The 14592-nt window shown below is 44.4% G+C and overlaps 1 protein-coding gene across 2 annotated transcripts in view; it reads left to right on the plus strand.

The window, feature by feature from the left end:
• The first annotated feature begins 3587 nt into the window (after window positions 1-3587).
• The window catches only part of NOL4L (nucleolar protein 4 like), a 75010-nt gene continuing 64005 nt past the window's right edge, over window positions 3588-14592 (plus strand). For both annotated transcript variants that reach the window (XM_068263934.1, XM_068263935.1), the window contains exon 1: window positions 3588-3663. The gene's annotated coding sequence lies outside the window, so the exon portion shown is untranslated. The remainder of the gene's footprint in view (window positions 3664-14592) is intronic.

Below are 14592 nucleotides of genomic sequence, written 5' to 3' on the forward strand. Positions count from 1 at the left end.
TCAAGAGTGGGTCCTTATGTCCATGCTAACGCTATACACTATTTAGAGGTGCCCTTTATAATGCGAAGATTAGCTTTATTTCTCAAAGATGACTACTCATTTTATTGGAAATATTTACGCGTTTCGCTAGGCACAGTCAGTCTTCCGGGTGATTACTTTATAGTGTACCTGAGCCGAAGCACAGATAGATCCTACAGATCCTTCCCTGTCCACTCTGTGTCCCGGTTCCAGTGTGGCCCCAAATTTAAAATTTCTGCCTCTGGGAGTCCTCGCAAGGCTTTGAGAGCACTACTGTCCTCAAGTGCTCCCAGAGATGGTTGTCTTTGTACTGCGCAAGCATGCGCTCAAATGTGCTGTACAGACCCGCCCATCTTCAGGAGCACTCGGGGATACTAGTGCCCTCTAAGCCTTTCAAGAGCTGCTGAAGGAGTTGTGACCAGTTGGTCGAATACATGTAACATGGGTGACAGTGCTGAATCAAGGAGATAGTAAGAAAACTGGGAACGCTCTAGGATCCAGAGCCTTCCCTCTCCATAGGTAAGTATTATCTGGTTTTCTGCTACCCCCCCCCCCCCCCCCCCAACTTCAGTTTTACTGTAAGTAAAAATAATTGTGAGGCAAGCGCCTCTTTAAAATATAGACACAGTAGTTGTGCAATAAACTTCTATACACCATCATGTACATCTATCTGTTATTATATACATGTATAATGTAAATCTGTACATCTATCTGTAAATCCATACATGTATAGTGTAAATCTGTAATGTAAAAAAACCCTATGGGGGTACTTACCTCGGGAGATGGGGAAGCCTCTGGATCCTAACGAGGCTTCCCCATCCTCTGGTGTCCTGGCAATCCAGCACTGCAGCCCCCTGAACAGTGTTAAGGTAAATATTTACCTACCTCAATCCTGCGCAGGTGCACTAGCGACTCTCTGGGTTAAGGCGGAAATAGTTGAACCCAATCGGATTCACTCTACTGCGCAGGCGCGAGTTCTTTGCACCTGAACAGTAGAGCAGATACGTTCGGGTTTGGCTATTTCTGCCTTACCCGAACGAAGAGCGGCTAGTGCGCCTGCGCAGGATCGCAGAGAGATAAATAAATCAGCTTGTCGGGGGAGGTTTCGGGGGAGACAGTGCTGGATTCCCCGCAGCTCCAGGAGACAGAGAAGCCTCATTGGGACTCTGAGGCTTCCCCCTCCCCAGGTAGATTTTCATCATAGGGCTTTTTTTATAAGTACAGAGTCCCTTTAAGAATATCGAGTCATAATGATTACAATAAAACTTTCCGGAGAAGTAAGCCAACCATACCGCTCCGTTTTAAACTTCCGGAGAAGTAAGCCAACCATACCTTTTTTTTTTTTTTAAATATTTTATATATTTTGGGCACCTCCACCCTTAAAGGACAACTGTAGTGATAAGAGTTGGGGCTGTCCTATTTATTTCCTTTTAAACAATACTAGTTACCTGACAGCCCTGCTGACCTATTTGGTTGCAGTAGTGTCTGAATCACACCAGAAACAAGCATGCAGGTAATCTTGTCAGATCTGACCATGTCAGAACCACCTGATCTGCTGCATGCTTGTTCAGGGTCTACGGCTAAAAGTATGAGGCAGAGGATCAGCAGGACAGCCAGGCAACCACTTCAGGTTCCAATGAGCCAATGTAAAACTTGCACTGGGGCCCAAAGGTCCTTAGCTATGCCGCTGCTTCAAGTGCATCCTTATTTTGCACCTTTAAACCTCTTTTCTGTTGAAAAGCCTGCATGTCAGCTGAAGTTCTTTACATTCCTAAAAACTCTCCTGGCAGCTCTGGCTGACGTTTTTGTTGTTCTATCTCACCGTGGCTTGGTGTTAAAGGAACCCCTCAACTTCCTTATGAGGGTTTGAGCACTTCTGATTGACATTCTCAACTCTTTGTATAGCTTTTTTTTTTTTAATCATTTTTCATGTTTTTAAGTTGGACAACCTTCTCTCTCGGGTCCTATGACAGTTCTTTTGCTTTCCCCATGGCTGAAACGAGCAAATTACTGTCAAGAATCTCACTTTTTTGGTTTTTTATTTATACTCAGACTTCTGTAATTACCAGCAAACAAGTCATAGGTGTGAACAGTCACCCTTTATATACAATTAACGCACGTGTGTTTAATATGTGTGTTTATTATCAGGCCAAAACTTCAAGGGTATATAAAATATAAACCTTCATTCAAGGTCATTTGGGTTCTTCCACTTGTCATTCTGATATTTAAAAACAAACAAACAAACCGTTGTGTGAAATTAAATGGCTTTGCCCAACCACTAGCTATGAATGGAAGACATTTTAGACACGGTCAATCATATTTAAATAAGAAAAAAGTAATCTTAAACAAATTCTTCCAGGGTGTGTAAGTCTTTTATGAGCACAATTGTATGTTGTATGTATATGCACAGATTGGGATGTGTGGTATAAGGGATATTTGGTAAGGGTATGTACAGTATGGAGTGGTGTAGTTGGATGTACAGTGTGGGATATGTGATATAGAGGGTGTGTAATGTTATATGGGTGATGTATAGAGTGGGATGTATATTATGGGGTGTATGGTATGAGGGATGTACAGATGTATAAAGTGCTGTATGAGGCGCATGGTATGGGGGATTTATAGTGTGCTGTATGGTATGGGGGATGTATAGTGTGCAGTATGGGGTGTATGGTATGGTGGATGTATAGTGTGCTGTATAGGGTGTTGGGGATGGGGGGATGTATAGTGTGCTGTATGGTGTGTATGTTATGGGGGATGTATAGTGTTGTATGTGGTATATGGTATGGGGGTGTATAGTGTGCTGTACAGGGTGTGGTATGGGGTTTGAATAGTGTGCTGTATGGAGTGTATGGAATGGAGGGTGTATAGTGTGCTGATGGTATGGGGGGGTGTATAGTGTGCTGTATGGAGTGTATGGGAGGGGGGGAGGGTATAGTGTGCTGTATGGAGTGGAGGGTGTATAGTGTGCTGTATGGAGTGTATGGTATGGGGGGTGTATAGTGCGCTGTTTGGTATGGGGGGGGTGTATAGTGTGTTGTATGGAGTGTATGGTATGGGGGGGGGGTGTATAGTGTGCTGTATGGAGTGTATGGTATGGGGGGTGTATAGTGCGCTGTTTGGTATGGGGGGGTGTATAGTGTGTTGTATGGAGTGTATGGTATGGGGGGGGGTGTATAGTGTGCTGTATGGAGTGTATGGTATGGGGGGGGGGGGGTGTATAGTGTGCTGTATGGAGTGTATGGTATGGGGGGTGTATAGTGCGCTGTTTGGTATGGGGGGGGGTGTATAGTGTGTTGTATGGAGTGTATGGTATGGGGGGGGGGGGGGGTATAGTGTGCTGTATGGAGTGTACGGGAGGGGGGGAGGGTATAGTGTGCTGTATGGAGTGTACAGTATGTGGGGTGTATGGTGTGCTGTATGGTAGGGACAAGCAGTGTGCAGCTTAGAGGGTTTATTGTAAGGTTTAGGAATGAATTGAACACAGTGAGCTGCTGTACTCTGTAAAATAAAATATTGGAACACGCTGGCTCCGCCTCTCCTCCCGGGTACGGTGGCCGGGGTGGGACAGGGTGGGAGGTGACGTCACGCAGTCCCTGCCCAGCCGCAGCTGTCACACGGCGCCCGAACACCCGGATCCGGGCTGAGGTGGGAGCGGGATAGGGGGTGAGGGTCAGTGCTGCTGGGGTTGGGGGAGGGAGGAAACTGCGGGGAATCCTTCATTACCACCTGACACCCGGCCGTCCCCGTACAATGGCTGCTCTAGTGCTCCTCCTATCATTCTACCTGCTCTATGTCCCCCTCCTATCTGTATATCCCCCATACCCCTATTACTGCTCCTCCTATCATTCTACCTGCTCTATGTCCCCCTCCTATCTGTATATCCCCCATACCCCTATTACTGCTCCTCCTATCATTCTACCTGCTCTATGTCCCCCTCCTATCTGTATATCCCCCATACCCCTATTACTGCTCCTCCTATCATTCTACCTGCTCTATGTCCCCCTCCTATCTGTATATCCCCCATACCCCTATTACTGCTCCTCCTATCATTCTACCTGCTCTCTATCCCCCTCCTCTCTGTATATCCCCCATACAACTATTACTGCTCCTCCTATCATTCTACCTGCTCTCTATCCCCCTCCTATCTGTATATCCCCCATACAACTATTACTGCTCCTCCTATCATTCTACCTGCTCTCTATCCCCCTCCTATCTTTATATCCCCCATACCCCAATTACTGCTCCTCCTATCATTCTACCTGCTCTCTATCCCCCTCCTATCTGTATAACCCCCATACCCCTATTACTGCTCCTCCTATCATTCTACCTGCGCTCTATCCCCCTCCTATCTGTATATCCCCCATACCCCTATTACTGCTCTTCCTATCCGTCTACCTGCTCTATATCCCCCTCCTATCTGTATATCCCCCATACCCCTATTACTGCTCCTCCTATCATTCTACCTGCTCTCTATCCCCCTCCTATCTGTGTATCCCCCATACCCCTATTACTGCTTCTCCTATCATTCTACCTGCTCTCTATCCCCCTCCTATCTGTATATACCCCATACCCCTATTACTGCTCCTCCTATATCCTCCATATCCCTATTACGGCTCATCTTATTATTCTACCTGCTCTATATTCCCTATATCCCTATTACTGCTCATTCTATTATTCTACCTGCTCTATATTCCCCATACCCCTATTACTGCTCCCCCTATTTCTATATCCCCCATATCCCTATTAGTGCACCTCCTCTCATTCTACCCTATCTATATCTCCCATATCCCTATTACTGCTTCCCCTATCATTCTACCTGCTTTACATCCACCATATCCATATTACTGCTCCTCCTATCATTCTACCTGCTCTCTATCCCCCTCCTATCCGTATATCCACCATACCCCTATTACTGCTCCTCCTATCATTCTACCTGCTCTCTATCCCCCTCCTATCCGTATATCCACCATACCCCTATTACTGCTCCTCCTATCATTCTACCTGCTCTATATCCCCCTCCTATCCGTATATCCACCATACCCCTATTACTGCTCCTCCTATCATTCTACCTGCTCTATATCCCCCTCCTATCTGTATATACCCCATACCCCTATTACTGCTCCTCCTATCATTCTACCTGCTCTCTATCCCCCTCCTATCTGTGTATCCCCTATACCCCTATTACTGCTCTTCCTATCATTCTACCTACTCTCTATCCCCCTCCTATCTGTATATCCCCCATACCCCTATTACTGCTCCTCCTATATCCTCCATATCCCTATTACGGCTCATCTTATTATTCTACCTGCTCTATATTCCCTATATCCCTATTACTGCTCATCCTATTATTCTACCTGCTCTATATTCCCCATACCCCTATTACTGCTCCCCCTATTTCTATATCCCCCATATCCCTATTAGTGCACCTCCTCTCATTCTACCCTATCTATATCTCCCATATCCCTATTACTGCTTCCCCTATCATTCTACCTGCTCTACATCCACCATATCCATATTACTGCTCCTCCTATCATTCTACCTACTCCATATTCTCCATATCCCCATTACTGCTCTTTCTATCATTCTACCTACTCTATATCCCTATAAAGGCTCCTCTTTCTATTATTCTACCTGCTCTACCCATACCCCTATTACTGCACCTCCTCTCATTCTACCTGCTTTATATCCCCCTCCTATCTATATCCCCCTTACCCCATTACTGCTCATCTATTTACCTGCTGTATACCCCCCACCCCCCAATCTATACATCTGCTGTATATACTTCTATATCTCCTGCCCCATTCAATTTCTGATAAGTTGTACAGAAGGTTCCACCGCTCCTAAACAAGTTTTAATATAATGGCATTTTCAATTTTTGTTGCGGTTTGCTTAAATAGGACAAAAAAAAAAAAAAAGCTTTATATTTTTCTGTACAGCAAGTCGTTCTTATTGAATTGCTGTAAAATTGGATTTTTTTATTGTATTGTGTTTGGCAATTTTCATAGCGTATAGAGTAACTTATTTTATTTAGTATGGATGGGAAAGAAAGGCGTCAGAACTCACATTTCAGCTTGCGGGATACAATGCCACGCAGCTGCAGGTCAGTGCCGTGCTGAACCATGCTTAGCGATTGCAAATGCGATGCTTAGGGGGCATACAGACATTAAATTTTTATTTGCCAATCTTACCACTTTTATGTAGTACTAGTGGACCTAAGCCCGCATGCGCACGCACGCACCCGAGCCACGCCGCGCGCACACGCCTGCCCCTTGACCGTGAGGCTCACGTCACTCCCCCTCACTGTCTCTGCGTCCCTGCACATGCGCAGAGAGCCTATAGGGACACAGGGACACGGGACGCAGAGACAGTAGGGTTTTATTATATAGGATATGCGCTTATCTACACAATCTGTTCATAGTATTCAAAGTCTGTTAGCCCACATACTACACGGAAGTGGGGAGAAATTGGCCATTCACCTAAGGGCCTGAGCAAACAAACGGGCTTCTTGCCACTTTTCAAGAATCCACCCTGGCGTGGGCCAGCCTTCCGCAGAGCCCCTGTGCGCATGACCACCATGCGCATGCGCACACCCCCTCCCCTTTCCTTCACTGCGGCCAGTGGGCGGCGGCTTATGCTTTGCACAGCATGGACTTGTCCCGGCTGTGCACTACAGCTGACTATTAGCTATACAGATTGATGTGTTGCTGAGAAGCAGACTGAAGTGCATTAGTGTGCTCAGGCACTATAAGGGTGTGTTTTTATTGTGGCCTTTACAACTCATGCTTTTTTTTTTTCCCCTTAAGATACCTTGATCATGTACTAACCTTACGCACTCTGTAGCTCCTGTATGGGCTGTACAAATTCAGTGTCTGCATCCAGCAATGGCTGGATAGTGTAATGGTTAAAGGAAATCTGAAGTGATCGTAAACTTATGACATAATGATTTGTATGTGTAGTACAGCTCAGAAATAAAACATTAGTAGCAAAGAAAAGAGTCTCATTGTTTTCAGTGCAGGAAGAGTTAAACTCCAGTTGTTATCTATGCAAAAGAGCTTATCTGAGCTCCACAACTTTCAAAGTAGCAGAGAGCTCTGTCTTCTGAAGCTTATTGTCTGTCACTATATTTCGTCTTTTCTGCAGAGAAAAGTTCAAAAGGTCAGTAATCTGCTCTGTGAAATCATTTAGAATGCTGTGTAGTGTGTAAATTGCAAATATTAGAGAATGATACAATGTTGTAAAAAAAAAAGACTATTTTCTTTGCTACTAATGTTCTATTAATTGTAAGTACTAAAAGACAAAAAGACAAACACTTTTATAGCGCTTTTCTCCTGGCGGACTCAAAGCGCCAGAGCTACAGCCACTAGGACGCGCTCTGTAGGCAGTAGCAGTGTTAGGAAGACTTGCCTAAGGTCTCCTGCTGAATAGCTGCTGGCTTACAGAACTACTATTCATTGTATCATTTTGTTTTTTGCACTTCAGTGTCACTTTTTAGTGCTCTGCCTCTGACACAGGAGACAAGGGTTTGAATCTCTGCTCTTCCTGTTCAGTAAGCTGTGCTGGCTTATTCAGCAAGGAGTCCTTGGGCAAGACTCCCTAACGCTGCACTGCTACTGCCTATAGAACCCACCCCTAGTGGCTGCAGCTCAAGCACTTGGAGTCCATCAGGAGAAAAGCGTAATATAAATGTTATTTGTCTTGTTTGTGTTGATTCTATAGATCTTGTCTACTCTACACCTAAAGGAAGTTTTTGGCCTTTTCTAAAAATAAAAAGTTTCACTTTACTGGGGCTTCTACCAGCCCCCTGCAGATGTCCTGTCCCACGCCGGTCTTCAAGGATCCTCTGGTTCCTCACCGCGGCTCACTTCTATACACGGCCACGCAGGCGCAGTGACGTTCGTCTCGTTAGAAGAAAAAGCGAGAAGTGAGCCGTGGCGGGGAACCGGAGGATCCTGGAGGACCAGCGTGGGACAGGACGTCTGCTGGGGACCCGTAGAAGCCACAGAAAAAAGGTTAAAGACTCCCTACACCTAAGTGCTCTGTACCTTCATCATATCGTAACCTTGCGCTGTAACTAGCTGTATACAAACAGTACATGCCATCATATACAGAAGCAGCAAATCCTTTCAAGGGGAGGGGCGATGTGGTGACATCATCACACTCTTTGCTTCAGATCAGAGGGTGTTTCTAAGGCCCGGTTCTCATTGGCCTTAAAAACTGTCTGTTTAGGTGAGCTAAACGGACCGGATCCTAAGGCTGGTTTCACAGTGGGACGTTACAGGCGCACGTTAGAGCAGCCTGTAACACAGCCCACCGCACAGCAATGAAAAAATCAATGGGCTGTTCACAGTGCCCACGTTGCGTTACACAGTAACATTACACAACGTACTGCATGCAGTACTTTGTAAGCGGCAGAGCCGCGTTAGACTGCTTGGACATGCGCAGTAATGTTGGGGAGGAGCGGAGAGCGGCCAAGCACATGGCTAATTAATATTCACTGCACTCAGTGACGTGCAGTGTTTACTTCCTGGAGCGGCCGCTCTGTGCGGCAATTGGCCGGGCGGGACCACGTGATGCCGCATGCGTCCAAGAGTGCGCATCACGGACGCCAGAGTGAGCTACACAACGCGGCTCACTCTGACGTCCACCTTAGAGAGCACCAGGCGTTGCGTTAGGGGCACGTTATGTGACCATAACGTCCCCTAAAACGCAACGTCTTGGTGTGAAACCAGCCTAACAGAGGTGAACGGATCCTATGTTAATCAATAGGATCCGTTTACATTGCTCTGTTAGAATGGACCACAAGTTCCACAGATCAGTTTTTCATCAATGTGAGTGTGAACTGGGCCTAAGGCCAGGGTGGGGGTTGAGATCATACAGAAAGAGCAGTCTTTTAGCTCACAGGTCACAGTGTTGTCAAGCAAGCTTAGCACTACCCTCTTCATCCTGTTATGCTAACCTGCAGTTAGGCTTGGAACCCACTACCAGTGCTTTTCTAAGCCTTTTTCTAAACTCTTGGGATCTGCAGCCCTGTTTGAAAAGCTCTTGCTAATCCTCCATTTCAATAGCAAGAGCTTTTCATGTTCAAGCTGCATACATTTGCATACAAAATTCTTTACACAGTGGTTTGCAAAAGTATTCGGCCCCCTTGACGGTTTTCACATTTTGTCATATTACTGCCACAAACATGAATCCATTTTTATTGGAATTCTACATGAAAGACCAATACAAAGTGGTGTACACGTGAGAAGTGGAACGAAAATCATACATCATTCCAAACATTTTTTACAAATAAATAACTGCAAAGTGGGGTGTGCGTAATTATTCAGCCCCCTGAGTCAGTACTTGGTAGAACCACTTTTTGCTGCAATTACAGCTGCTAGTCTTTTAGGGTATGTCTCTACCAGCTTTGCACATCTAGAGACTGAAATCCTTGCCCATTCTGCTTTGCAAAACCGCTCCAGCTCAGTCAGATTAGATGGACAGCGTTTGTGAACAGCAGTTTTCAGATCTTGCCACAAATTCTCGATTGGTTTAAGATCTGGACTGGGCCATTCTAACACATGGATATGTTTTGTTTTAAACCATTCCATTGTTGCCCTGCCTTTATGTTTAGGGTCGTTGTCCTGCTGGAAGGTGAACCTCCGCCCCAGTCTCAAGTCTTTTGCAGACTCCAAGAGGTTTTCTTGCAAGATTGCCCTGTATTTGGCCCCATCCATCTTCCTATCAACTCTGACCAGCTTCCCTGTCCCTGCTGAAGAGAAGCACCCGCAGAGCATGATGCTGCCACCACCATATTATGTCTGTTGGCAACTGACTGCACACAGACCAAAGGGGGCTGAATAATTACGAACACCCCACTTTGCAGTTATTGATTTGTAAAAAATGTTTGGAATCGTGTATGATTTTCGCTCCGCATCTCACATGTACACCACTTTGTATTGGTCTTTCACGTGGAATTCCAATAAAATTGATTCATGTTTGTGGCAGTAATATGACAAAATGTGAAAAACTTCAAGGGGGCTGAATACTTTTGCAAACCACTGTATAGCATTACAGAACATGGCCCCTTCCTCAGGCATGCAGCTAAATGATCTCTGTCATATTTCCTCAGTCACACTGATATACACAATCTCCAGCCGGACTTACCTCCTCCAAGCAGATACCAAAAATTGTTGGTTTTAAATATACAACCAACGATTTTTGGTGTCTGCTTGGAGGAGGTAAGTCCACCTCTACCTCCTCTTTTTGAATGGATTTTAATTGCTTTTTATACTACTGTGGCGCCTCTGGTAAACTCTTCAGTCTATAGTCTAGTCCACCCTTGGTGGAGGGGTGTTGCCCCATCTTTACGATGTATAGAGAGAGATTTCTTAAGCTGAGTGGGGTCAGGTCTAATCTCCCCACCTGCCATTGCAGTGGTTGCCTTTGCGGTAACCCTGCTTTGTGAGTATAATCTTCTATTAATATTGTCCTTATCCTGGTTGTTCGACTTACACTATATTGGGCTCTCTGTGTCTCTATTTTTTTTCCTGGGTCCTATAGAGCCTTCCCTCTCCTCTCCTGTTCCAGCGCTGGCTCCCCGGGAGCAGTATTCAACCAATTTGGTCAAATACTTCTCTCTGCCGCTTCGGAAGTCTTGGGATCCTGAGTGCTCCTGAAGATGGGCCGCTCCATAATGCACACGTGCGAGCACCCTCTCTGGTGCACTTGCCTGGGGGATTCAAACGGGGGAGCTAGCGACTAATGGAAGGGACCAGGAGAGGAGCGGAAAGGCTCTCTAAGACCCAGAGCCTTCCCTCACATTAGGTAAGTATCTGTATTTTTTTATTATATTTTTTTAGTACGATTCCCATTCACTTTAAAGGACCACCATCACAGAAAGATGTAACATTTAAAGATACATGTTTATGAATACATATAAATCGTACATTTTTTTCAGAGTAAAATGAGCTGTATGCTACTTTTCTAGTATGTTACTGTCACTTACAGTAGGTAGTAAATATCTGACAGAACTGACATGGGGGATTTCTCAGGGTCGTCTTTATTTTCAAAAGCACTTACTGAACAGCAGTTGCTCAGTTCAACTGCCAAAATAGTGTAGTAGACAGGCTGCTTTTGAAAAGAATAAAGAAAATACTGAGACTCCCCCATGGCGAGATGGACTAGTTCAAAACATGTCAAATATTTATTAGCTACAGTAAATTGCAGCAACATAGGAGAAAAGTAATGTATAATTAATACTATGGAAGAAATGTACTTTTTAATGTATATGTGTTAACATGGTTAAAATTTTTAGTGATAGTGGCTCTTTATCTGTCCCTCAGAGGGGCTCACAATCTAGTCCTTAGTCTGTGTTTATAAATTGATTGTGTAGTAGTGTATGTATTGTAGTCTAGGGCCAATTTAGGGGGAAGGCAATTAACTTATCTGTATGTTTTTGTAATGTGGGAGGAAACTGGAGTGCCCAGAGGAAACCTACACAGACCCAGGGAGAACATACAAACTCCATGCAGATCCTGTTTGGCTGCCTATTCAGACCACAGCAACGGGGTAGATGGAGAACTGATCTGTAAATCATCGTTCCACAATCCCCCTAGCTTTACGGAGGCCGCATCACAGATATGAGGGTCTTAAAAAGCACTCCCCATTATTATCCCAGCAGCTCCATCTCCGGCACATCACAGGGATATAACCACAGGACGACATGCTCTTAGGGGCTGTTTCTGCCACATCTGGCGTTTTCTTTGTGTTTTTCCATGCCTAGGAACACATTAGACACGACAGCCGTATTAATCAATGGGCCAGTTCATTTCTAATGCTTTTTCCATTTGATTCGAGGTAATACATAGAATAATGCAGAACATCCCTTGTAGGACATGCAGAATTGAGAGAGAAGTTTAAAGCGGACCTGAACTGTGTAGCTGAGAAAAACCTGTAACCTGTCCAGTAGTTCAAGATCTGTCTGTATGGGAGCTGCAGAGCAAAGCTATGAATCTGCTGCCGGGAGATTTGTGCGCAGGGTAAAGCTGATATATGGCTTACCCTGCTCCTGCACAAGTCCCAGCAGCGCTAATTACTATTCCCCCTCCAGGCTGCCATGAATAGTGCGGGAATTATGTAATTCAGCTTCCAGCTATTGCTGGCAGACAAATTACAGTGTTTTTGTAGTAATTTGTGCTCCGTCTTTTGACGGCGCTCAAATTACTCACTGAGCACCGCTATAGCCGTTATTCCTATTATGGCCTATGGTGGCGCCAGCTGCGCTCAAATCTCCTGCGCTGTTTTAAAGAGACACTGAAGCAAAAATAAAAATATGATATAGTGAATTGGTTGTGTACTATGAATAATTACTAGAAGATTAGCAGCAAAGAAAATATTCTCATACTTTTATTTTCAGGTATATAGTGTTTTTTCTAACATTGCATCATTCTATAATATGTGCAGATGACACAACACTCAGCATTCAAAATGAGTCTTTCAGAGCAGTCTGTGAAGTAATGACCTCTCCTCTAGCAGAGGAAAAGTAAATAGTCCAGGAACAGTTGAGATAATAAAAGTCAGATAACAGCCCTCTCCACTAACTTAGTCGGAGAGCTTAATGGCTTGTTTGCATAGAGATAACAACTGGAGTTTCTCAACTCTTCCTGTACTGGAAACAATTACACTGATGTATCTGATCTTAATGTTTTATTTCTTAGCTGTGCTACACATACAAATCATAATATCATCATTTTTTTTTTCGCTTCAGTTTCTCTTTAACACCGTTCGGCTGCAAAATATTTTTGAACAACAAACTACCCTCAGGGTAGTAATACACTAGGCCAGTGGTCCTCAAGCTAAGGCCCGCGGGCCGAATGCGGCCCCCTGAGGCTTTTTTACCAGCCCTCCACACACAAAATGTATTACTTCTAGATGCGGCGCAGTGCTGGCAGCACGTTTCCACATGGAAGCCAAAAAGAAGTAATTCCCTGGCTTCCAATCCAATACCACTTTAGGTGGCACTGCTGTCCAATTGTATGGCAGGTTGTCACCTGGGTATGCTTCACTGCCTGGTGCGCAAAACCATTGTGGTAGTGGTGTGGTGGTGGTGGGGGGTGGTGGTGGTGGTTAGAGGTAATATAAAAGCAGTGTGTGTGTGTGCGCGTGTGTAGTGGTGGATACTTTACAGTCCTTGCAATTACTGGGGAAAGGGGGTTGTTTTGGGGGGACTTTTGAAAATACGTATTTTGAACATTCATTGGTTTGCGTGTGGGGGATTGTGTTTCAGGCACTGTTTACACTACCTAGGTTCAATGTAATGTTTTTCTACATCATTTTATGTACATTCCGGCCCCCCAGCAGTCTAAAGTATTTTGACCCGGCCCTTGACTAAAAAAGTTTGGGGACCCAGTGCGGGAAAGGTAGCGTTTTGATGCATATGCGTTTGTGTGTTTTCTTTGCGTTTTGCATTTTTGTTCCGCATATGCGGTTTTTTTGTTTTAATGCGTTTGTGGTTCGCAAATATAAATCGCATATTCAATTTGTATGCCTTTTGCATGCGTTTTTTTTTTAAAGTATTTTATGCAAATCGCTAAGAAGTCAACAGGAAGTGGAAATACGTCAAACTTGTTTTGTTTTGTTTTTTTTATTAAAAAAAAAAAAAAAAGAGCATAAAAAAATGTACCAAAACACAATACCTCTGCGTCCCCATTGAATAATGTGAGACTGACAAATGTAGATTATAATGCTTTAAATACAAATGATGACTGTAGGAATGTCGTGTATGATTAGGTGGTTAGATACACTCATGGGTTTATCTTTACTTCAAGTTGTCTTTAAAGCACACCAGAAGGGTGCCAAACGTTTAAAGCAAGAATAGTGGAGTGCAAGATGGCTTACCCCCGACACCCTTCATTCTGCTAGCGATCTTCAGGGGTCCCTCCTCTTTCCAGATCCACACAAGCCCAGTGAAAGGAATTGTTCTATTATAGCACTGACCTCTTCTGCAGCACTTTACAGATTACACAGTCATGTCACTGACTGTCCTCAGAGGAGCCCACAGTCTAATCCTACCATAGTCAATCTAATGCCCTACCATATTATTATTAGGTATTTATATAGCACTGACATCTTCTGCAGCACTTTACAGAGTACATAGCCATGTCAATGACTATCCTCAGAGGAGCTCACAATCTAATCCTGCCATATTCTAATGCCCTACCATATTATTATTATTATGTATTTATATAGCACTGACATCTTCTGCAGCACTTTACAGAGTACATAGTCATGTCATTGACTGGCCTCAGAGGAGCTCACAGTCTAATCCTACCATAATAGTCTAATGTCCTGCCACGTTCTGCATCTCAAAGAGGTCCTTCTTAGCCGCCAACCCCCAAAACTGTAGAGGGTCACAGGGGCTATTACACCCCTGTTTTAAAGCATCAACCCAAAACCGTGAGGTATCCAGGGCGCCGACATCAGATGGAAGATCATCAGATATCATATAGAGACATCTTGTTATAGGATAAGACAGGCTACCAATCAACACTTTTATCTGATTGTAACGTTTATAATGTTACTAATATTCAATTA

Source organism: Hyperolius riggenbachi, chromosome 12 (genome assembly GCF_040937935.1).
Source record: "Hyperolius riggenbachi isolate aHypRig1 chromosome 12, aHypRig1.pri, whole genome shotgun sequence".
Lineage (NCBI taxonomy): Eukaryota > Metazoa > Chordata > Amphibia > Anura > Hyperoliidae > Hyperolius > Hyperolius riggenbachi.